Raw genomic sequence first — 10,555 nt, 5'->3', positions numbered from 1 at the left:
TTGCCAGTTTATGGATATTTTTGGATTGTTTTTTGGATTTGTTTTTGTCTTCTCTGCGTTGCTCTGTTTGCCTGGGTTTTCAACCCTGGACTGTTTTTTGGACTTTGTTTTTGCCTTTGCCCTATTGCTCTGCTTATTCTTATTAAAGTTTGTTCTCCCCATAACCCTGTGTGTATCCTGCATTTGGGTCCTCCCATCCTCTTACCCCGCATTTACCTAGCCCTGCACCTCTCTCTGACATTAAGGGGTGACTTAAGTCAGGTAATTCCCAATGAAGGCCCAGGTACCAAATGCATGGCCCGCCATGTAGTTTTGGATTTTGTTTTCTCTCAATAATAAAAACCTTTATTTAAAAACTGCATGTTGTGTTCACTTTTGTGATATTTTACTAATATTTAAATTAGTTTGATGATCTGAAACATTAAAGTGTGACAAACATGCAAAAGATTAGGAAATCAGGAAGGGGGCAAACCCTTTTTCATACCACCGTGAGTGCAATAAATGATTCATATTGTTTGTATTACTCCACATGATAGGAAAAAAAAAACATAAGTTAATTAATGTTTGAGTGAAAATAACTGAGTTTCTTTCTGACTTTTAATTAAATAGATAAATCCTTAATAAACACTGTGTGGGGTGTGTGTGTGTGTGAGTAAAATAATTAATGAGGGAGAGGTCTGTGATGAAATAGATTTTCTGTTACCTCAAATTTTTATTATTCTTATACCACATCAGTTCCACCATTGTTTTATATGGACGAAAGTATTGGTCTACTTCATTTTTCAGCTAAATGTGGTTCCTCTCGTAACTGTAAGTACAAATTTGCAGGCATACAATTCTATTGGATGCCAAGTCAAGTCAAGTCAAGAAGCTTTTATTGTCATTTCAACCATATATAGCTGATGCAGTATACAGTGAAATGAAACAACGTTTCTCCTGAACCCAGGTGCTACATAAAACAACATAAAACAACAGTCACAGAACAGAAGAACACAGGGCCAGGAACTAAGATCCTCGCCACATAAAGTGCATGTGTGCAACTGGTGCAAACAGTGCAAAAGACAACACAAGACAGTGCAAGACAACACAGGACAGTGCAGGACAATACACAATACACAAAATATAAAAATAGCAGTAGCTCCGCCAGTAAAACCTGTCATGACAGGATAAGGTGCACAGTAGCAGAAATGTAAACAGAATTTTGCAATTCTATAATAGTATAAAAATATGATAGCAGCAATCAAAATAAAGTGATCAGTGACCAAAGGATTGACAGAATATTGTGCAAAAAGAGCAAGTCCCGGAAGATTAGCAACAAACGGCATGTAAACATTTTGCTATAATGAGAGGTGTGAATGGTGCTGAAACCTGGGTGTGTGAAGTGTATGTGTGTTGAGTCCGGTTGTACAGATCAGTCACTCAGTTGTGTGTAAGTGTGTGTGTGTGTGTGTGTGTGTGTGTGTGTGTGAGAGAGAGAGTTCAGTCCAGATGTTTGTTCAGGAGCCTGACGGCTTGCAGGAAAAAAATGTTGCACAGTCTTGATGTGACGGCCCGAATGCTTCGGAACCGTTTTCCTGATGGTAGGAGGGTGAAGTATGTGTGTGACGGGTGTGTGTGGTCATCCACAATGCTGTGTGCTTTGCGGATGCAGTGTGTGGTGATGTGAGTTAATTTTCTCTTCACTGGAACTAAGAGACCCAGCTCCATGAAGATAAGGTTTACAAGGTGCTAGAGTTTAAGATCTTGAATGACCTCATGAGAATGAGAGCTTTGACCTCTACCCCTTTTGAACACCAATGGAATTAATGGAATGCTGGAACTGCACCCCAGGCCTCCTCGCCCTACATCAGTACCTGACTTGGAGTAGAGCTTAATGTGTAAACATTGTTAATGTGGACTTAATGTGGAATGGAATGTTTAAAAAGCATATATACATTTTATAGTCAGGTGTTCACAGACTTTTACCCATTTGAAGTCATCAAAGTTAATTATCGTTTTAAACTTCTGAGAAACAACAAAGAATCACAAACTCCTGAAGTTTACTATTCTGAAGATCCTGAAGGTGTTATAAAGCAGTGACAATAAAGACTCAAAGTTATAATGTTATAGTGTTGTAATGACAATGTTCAAATATTAAATAAACATTTTTATATAAATCTATCAAGATTAGCACATGTTGCTTTCTTTTTTACCAAGCATCTTTTGATTTGTTATAATAGTCTTAAATGATGTGATTTGCAGCTGCACTAGTGTCAGAGCTGCTTTCATAAGAAGTTAATCAATACATTCTGACTAGTCATCATCTAAAATGTGTATGAACACAGGTGATGTTGACTTCAATGTAGCATGTAGACCACTCCATTTCCTTTTTCACATGGCGGTAAACAGATACATGACTTTCAGGGTTTTTGTTTTTTTCACTGTTGAGTTTTGATTATACTCTGCAATTTTGCCCTGTAGGAGACTCGCAGCAGGACTGGAAACCAACGTCAGTGTTTTTCTGACTGAGATTAATATTCTGTTCTTTATTCTGCACTGCTGGAGCATCTGGCACATCACATCGTGCTCGGCGCTAATCAATCGTGTTCCAATAAATCCTCTGCAGTGCTTAGGGCAACTCGATTGACTCCGAAGTTTAATCACTTCAGGCGATTTTGACCTTCTTCAGGCATCGTCATCACGGAGACACCAAGAGCAGTTGCTATGGTTAATTTGAACGTGCTGACCTTAAAAAGGAAAACTGTCAAAAACTTCGTCAAATCTCTGAAGTGTCCAACCCCAAAATTCCTGCAATCAATCGAGCTGACGTGGGCGTTTTCTCTCTGTGCGTACTGGAGCTGGGTGTTGGTGACACACGCCGATAATTTGGCCATCTATCATGGTGATGAGACAAAATATTGGCTCGTCGTGACAGCTGCTGAATGATGAGATCAAACCAAGGGACACTTCACTACAGAACATCAGCAACTTCACAATCAGGGTCGACAACTAGAACATTTATTTCATTATTTAACATGTATTAACAAATACAGATTACACTTTTACACACAGTTAGTCTTTACATAAACTTTTTGAATTTTTTTATTATAATTTAAATTTCGGCACATATTATCAACAGCTTTATTGTATTTGTTAACACTTTTTGCCTGTTTATAGTGCATACTTTCCCTGTAAACTTTTTAAACTGTTGCTTTATTAAAAATATAAAATAATAATTATTTAACATTTCAATGTAATCAGAAAACCTACTGTGAATGTATCTACAAACTTATCATAAAGTTTACTTTCTTCATTTCCCTCTCTTTTTTCAGTAATATTAGCGCAATTTATTATAATTCATTATAATTTATTTTATTATTTAATAAAATATTATAACCCAGCCATTAGGGGGGCACAAGCCAGTGCACTCTTAGTGCCGGTCCCAAGCCCGGGTAAATGGGGAGGTTGCGTTAGGAAGGGCATCCAGCGTAAAACGTGCCAAATCAAATATGCGGATCACAAAGGAGAATTTCATACCGGATCGGTCGAGGCCCGGGTTAACAACGACCGCCACAGGTATCGTTAGCCGACGGGGTACCGGTGGAAATTGGGCTACTGTTGGCCGAAGGAGGAGAAGGAGAGGAGAAGGACGTCTACAGAGACGGCAGGAAAAGGAGCAGTGTAGGAGAGTAGAGGTTCAGGTTGGTACTTTAAATGTTGGTACTATGACTGGTAAAGGGAGAGATAGCTGATATGATGGAGAGGAGAAAGGTAGATATGCTGTGTGTTCAGGAGACCAAGTGGAAAGGGAGTAAGGCCAGGAACATTGGAGGTGGATTTAAACTGTTTTATCATGGTGTGGATGGGAAGAGAAATGGTGTAGGGGTGATTCTGAAGGAAGAGTACAGTAAGAGTGTAGTGGAGGTGAAGAGAGTTTCTGATAGGGTGATGATCGTGAAGGTGGAAGTTGAAGGATGATGATAAATGTCATCAGTGCCTATGCTCCACAAGTTGGCTGTGAGATGGAGGAAAAGGAAAGATTCTGGAGTGAATTAGATGAAGTGGTAGATGGTGTACCTAGGAAAGAACGATTGGTGATTGGGGCAGACTTTAATGGGCATGTAGGTGAAGGAACAGAGGTGATGAGGAGGTGATGGGTAGGTATGGTTTTAAGGAGAGGAATGTGGAAGGGCAGATGGTGGTAGATTTTGCTAAAAGGATGGAAATGGCAGTGGTGAACACGTATTTTAAGAAGAAGGAGGATCATAGGGTGACGATAAGAGTGGAGGAAGGTGCACACAGGTGGACTATGTGCTATGCAGGAGATGCAACCTGAAGGAGATTGGAGACTGTAAGGTGTTGGCGGGGACAGTGTAGCTAGACAGCATCGGATGGTGGTCTGTAGGATGGTTTTGGAGGCGAAGAAGAAGAGGAGGAATGTAAGGATTGAAAGAAGAATAAGATGGTGGAAACTGAAGGAGGAAGAGTGTAGTGTGAGGTTCAGGGAAGAGGTCAGACAGGGGCTCGGTGGTGGTGAAGAGGTGCGGATGATTGGGGAACTACTGCAGGAGTGATGAGGGAGGCAGCTAGAAAAGTACTTGGTGTGACATCTGGAAATAGAAAGCAAGACAAGGAGACGTGGTGGTGGAATGAGGAAGTGCAGGAGAGCATTAGGGAAAGAGGTTGGCAAAACAGAAGTGGGATCGACAGAGTGATGAGAAAAGTAGGCAGGAGTACAAGGAGATGCGGCAGCAGGTAAAAGGATGTGGCGAAAGCCAAGGAAAAGGCATATGAGGAGCTGTATAAGAGGTTGGACACTAAGGAAGGAGAAAAGGAGTTATACCGATTGGCCAGGCAGAGGGACCGAGCTGGGAAGGATGTACTGCAAGTTAGAGCAATAAAGGATGGAGAGGAAATGTGTTGACTAGTGAGGAGAGTGTGTTGAGAAGGTGGAGGGAGTATTTTGAGCAGCTGATGAATGAGGAAAATCACAGAGAGAGAAGGTTGGAGGATGTGGAGTTGGTGAAGCAGGATGTAGATAGGATTAGTAAGGAGGAAGTGAGAGCAGCGATTAAGAGGATGAAGAATGGAAAGTCGGTTGGACCAGATGACATACCGGTAGAGGCGTGAGATGTTTAGGAGAGATGGCAGTGGAGTTTTTAACCAGATTGTTTAACAGGATTCTGGAAGGGAGAGGATGCCTGAGGAATGGAGAAGGAGTGTGCTGGTACCGATCTTTAAGCATAAGGAGATGTGCAGACCTGCAGTAACTACAGGGGAATTAAGTTGATCAGTCACACCATGAAGTTATGGGAAAGAGTAGTGGAAGCCAGGCTGAGAGAAGAGGTGACCATCTGTGAGCAACAGTATGGTTTCATGCCGAGGAAGAGCACCACAGATGCCTTATTTGCTTTGAGGATGTTGATGGAGAAGTATAGAGAAGGACAGAAGGAATTGCATTGTGTATTTGTGGATTTAGAAAGCGTCGACAGAGTGCCAAGAGAGGAGTTGTGGTATTGTATGAGGAAGTCAGGTGTGTCAGAGAAGTATGTGAGGGTGGTGCAGGACATGTATGAGGACAGTGTGACGGCAGTGAAGTGTGCAGTAGGTACGACAGACTGGTTCAGAGTGAAGGTTGGACTGCATCAAGGATCGGCCCTGAGCCCTTTCCTGTTTGCAGTGGTGATGGACAGGTTGACGGACGAGGTCAGACAGGAGTCTCCTGGACTATGATGTTTGCAGATGATATTGTGATTTGTGGTGAGAGTAGAGAGCAGGTTGAGAAGAGCCTGGAGAGGTGGAGATATGCGCTGGAGAGAAGGGGAATGAAAGTCAGTAGGAGTAAGACAGAGTACATGTGTGTGAATGAGAGGGAGGGCAATGGAGTAATGCGGTTGCAGGAGAAGAGGTGGAGAAGGTGGAGGAGTTCAGGTACCTGGGGTCAACAGTGCAAAGTAATGGAGAGTGTGTTAGAGAAGTAAAGAAAAGAGTGCAGGCAGGGTGGAGTGGGTGGAGAAGAGTGACAGGAGTGATTTGTGATAGTAGGGTATCTGCAAGAATGAAAGGGAAAGTTTATAGGACTGTGGTGAGACCTGCGATGTTGTATGGATTAGAGACAGTGGCATTGAGTAAAAGGCAGGAGGCAGAGCTGTAGGTAGCAGAGCTGAAGATGTTAAGGTTTTCGTTGGGAGTGACGAGGATGGACAAGATTAGAAATGAGTTTATTAGAGGGACAGCACATGTAGGATGTTTTGGCGACAAGGTGAGGGAGGCGAGATTGAGATGGTTTGGACATGTGCAGAGAAGGGACATGAATTATATTGGTAGAAGAATGTTGAAGATGGAGCCACCAGGTAGGAGGAAAAGAGGAAGGCCAAGGAGGAGGTTCATGGATGTGGTGAGGGAAGACATGCAGGTAGTTGGTGTGAAAGAGGCAGATGTAGAGGACAGGGTGGTATGGAGACGGATGATCCGCTGTGGCGACCCATAATGGGAGCAGCCGAAAGAAGAAGAAGATGATTTAATAAAATATTATAATATATACAGTATATAATGAGATAATTGTATATAATATAATAATTATAATTAATATATTGTCAATATTTTCAGTGTCATGTGATATATATATTGTACATATAAAGGGTGTAATGGTACACTTATTTGTATTGAACCATTTAGGTACAGGACTTTCGAATCAGTGCACATGTGTACCAGTGCAGTGTCACTGTTTCTTTATTATTATTATTATTATTATTATTATTATTATTATTATTATTATTATTAATAAAATATTAATATAAATAAACAGTACACAGAAAGGGGATTAAATGCAATGAGTACAATGAAGGAGATATTGTATACACTGTCTATGAAAAGGATCATTATGCACATGCATCCATTCCACATTTGTAATTTGTTGTAAAACTCATAATTTCTTTTGCACAAAAGCGAAATCACTGCCATTTTTACAACAGTGTATCATTATAGATTGTTTAGCGTTTTCTGTACAGCTTCAAGAATGTCTCTTAGAAGGAAAAAATCCTGACAATTCCGTGTATTTAAGGGGTGAATGAATGAGGGATGGAAGGAATGAAGACGTGTTATGCTGAAGACATTAAGTATGCTGAAATAAGTACACAGTTAAGTATAAAATATCTTTAGAACATTTTATATTTAAACATTCACACACACACACACACACACACACACACACACACACACACACACACACGCACACACGATGATGTTTTTTATATACACAAAAATATAAATAGATATAAATCTATAAATAACAAAGTTTGCTGTGAAGGAAACTTTACAATGTCTTTATATTTACATGCAGATGAAATCATAGTATCAACCTGTCTTTGGTGTTAGAGAGTAAAAATTGTTGTTTTAGAGAGCTAATCGTGCTGCAGGTAAACACTTTGACTTCCTTTTCAATGTCATTCTAGAGAACAGATAGGAAATCAGAGTGTGAGCCATGTCTTATTCTGCCTGAGACAATCAAAAAGTGAACTGAGGAAATTGCCACTAAGGAAAATGTCACTTATTGTAGCAAATTAATAAAGCTTTCAATAAAATAATCATTATTTTATTTAAAAAATATTATAGAATTTAGTCATTTGCCATTTTTCTATATGGCAAGTTAACTCTTATCACCATGGGTTACTGTAGTTTCTGAATCAGGTTTAATGTGCCAATGGTTATCTACAACCACACCACAAACTCAAAATTTTCCAGAGCAGGCTTTTTTGGTGCCTCAAGCACAGTTCAGTTCGATGCATCATGCCTCATGCTTCCTCAAAGGAAACCTTTATCAAGAGTCTTTGTTTTAGAACATTTCCTGTCTCTAAACAGAGACTTAATGCCCACCTCCATCTCCAACTTGATAAAATGCTCATGTTGTACTAACTCTAATACATATATAGTAACATAAGATAATGTTTTTAATTAAAGATTCATTTCTAAAGCATTTGTTGTTTTGTAAATGAAAAACTCACATGATGATGAAAAGAGAGATTTGGATATGCAAGATTCTTTAAAAGCATTTCACTACATGTTGTACTTTGTAAGAATGTGTATGTGACAAATAACATTTGAATTTAAACTTTCTGACACTGCTAATGCATAGCACTCATAATCAAGTAAGAAGGTTTTGAAAAAATTTTTAGTGCCATTTTATATTAGTGAACCTATTCACACCATCCCCTGTGCATGTGGCTGTGATGTCTCAGTAGTGCAATGTGCATTCTTAAGCCTTCTCCAAAAGCTCAGTATCTATCAAAATGTTCCAAGGAAGGAACAGTGGTGAACAAGTGACAGGTTCATGGGCAGTTAAGGTTTTTAGCTGCATGTGGTGAGTGAAGGCTGGCTCGTGTGGTCCGATCCAACAGACGAGCTCCTGTAACTCAAAATGCTGAAATTAATATTTTTTTGCTTTATTGAGTATGTTGCAAGGTGAGACTTAAATACAGGTGATAATCTAGAGGACAAGGATCAGGGGAAAGTGATTAGTGATATGTGATCCAGACCTAGAATTGCGGTGCTGCTGGGTAACATAGCCCCCGTTCCATAATCCTGACAGCTACCACTTTCCACATGATACAGTAGATTAACTGGGGTCTCTGATATGCTTCTTTTAGGGTGTATATTCGCACATTGTGCACTGTGTATTTAGGATAAACTGTGAAACCAAGGGTCACGAAAGGATTACAAATTCTTGTATAAAAAATTAAATAAATTCTGTCTTTGAAAGATGATTCTTTACAGCTTCCTTCATAAACCAAAATTTAGGCCAAATTTGAAAATGTATTAAACTATTAGAACAAAGACTGACCAAATTAAATAGAGATGTATCCCGATTTTTCTTTTGCTTGCTTTGTATTTGTATTTCTGAGCACTTATAACATGTTTTAATGCAAGGATGCATGCACTGGTAGCTATCATTTTTGTAGCTTTTTTTGTAGCATTTGTGTGTATGTGTGTGTGTGTGTGTGTGTGTGTGTGTGTGTGTGTGTGTGTGTGTGTGTGTGTGTGTGAATGTTGACTGGAAGTTGCTGTATGTGGTAGCCATATTGGGAGACGGTGGTGGTTGCTGGAGACTGGAGCACCCAGCTGACTACAACCTGACACTTTTTTTGTGAATGCCCTGGATTAAGTCACTTTATGTGAGATTGCTGCTTTTATGGGTCAGTAATGTGTGATTAAATAAAAGGTAACATAATAAAGAACGATAGCGCTGTTAGCTCTGAATGATGAGACTTCACTGTAAAATTGAACACACACTCATGATGAGTGATTTACTGCTCATTAATCTAACAAATCCATTCAAGTTCTTCAGAAAAGATTTCTGTAGGGAGATGGATTAGAACAGTGCAAAAAAAAAAGTAATAAAAAACAGTTAGAGTTCTTTTAGTTTGAATTAAATTAGATTGAATCAAGAATTAACTCTTTGCTTGCTTGTTTCCTAGCTTGCTTGTCTGTCTGTCCAAATATCTGATATTATTATCATGACAAGCTTCGGTTTGCCTACAGTATACCCTTGTATAATAACTAAGAAAAAGTCTAAATAAAAGCTAAATTTGTAATTAAAATGTGCTTTTGTTTAAATGTTTTTGCTTTAGCTGCAAAAAAAATAAAATAAAAGAGAAAAGAGAAAAATATAGAACTGTAGTTTAAACTAATAAAAAAATAATAATAATGTGACTTTATAACTTTAATATTACAATATTAATATCAATAATAAAACATAAATAAACGAATGTATACATACTTTACACATACTTTACCTTTACTACTGAAGCACAGCGAAGGAAATTTAGCACCCTGGGTTATTTTATTTCTTTTAGATTTTAGATTGAGACACTTTCTGTAGAATCGAGCACTCTGCATCTGTCCACACGCAGATGCGCACGCACACACGCACACACACACACACACACACACACACACACACACACACACACATACCCCTTTCAAAAATTGTAAGTAAAGCTATAATCATTGTAATTCGTGCCTCTGACTGTAAAACAAATGTGTGTGTGTTATTTACGTACATATATATCTTTTTCTTTTGGCTCCCATTAACGGCCCCACAGCGGATGATCTGTCCCTATACCCCCCCTGTCCTCTACATCTGACTCTTTCAACCCAACCACCTGCATGTCCTCCATCACCACATCCATAAACCTCCTTCTTGGTCTTTCTCTTTTCCTCCTTTCTGGTGGCTCCATCGTCAGAATTCCTCTGCACATGTCCAAAACATCTCAATCTCGCCTCCCTCACCTTGTCTCTAAAACGTCCTCTAATAAACTAATTTCTAATCTTGTCCATAGTCGTCACTACCAATGAAAATCTCAACATCTTCAGCTCTGCTACCTCCAGCTCCACCTCCTGTCTTTTACTCAATGCCACTGCCTCTAATCCATACAACATTGCAGGTCTCACCACAGTCCTATAAACTTTCCCTTTCACATATTTATATTCATATAGAGGATATATATATATATCAGGCGCTAAGAACGTACTGGAAACCGAGTGAATTCAACGAAGGCCTTTTAATGAGAAAGCAAAA

This window comes from Silurus meridionalis, chromosome 26 (assembly GCF_014805685.1).
Source record: "Silurus meridionalis isolate SWU-2019-XX chromosome 26, ASM1480568v1, whole genome shotgun sequence".
In the NCBI taxonomy this organism is placed as follows: domain Eukaryota; kingdom Metazoa; phylum Chordata; class Actinopteri; order Siluriformes; family Siluridae; genus Silurus; species Silurus meridionalis.
This window is presented reverse-complemented; position numbering follows the sequence as displayed.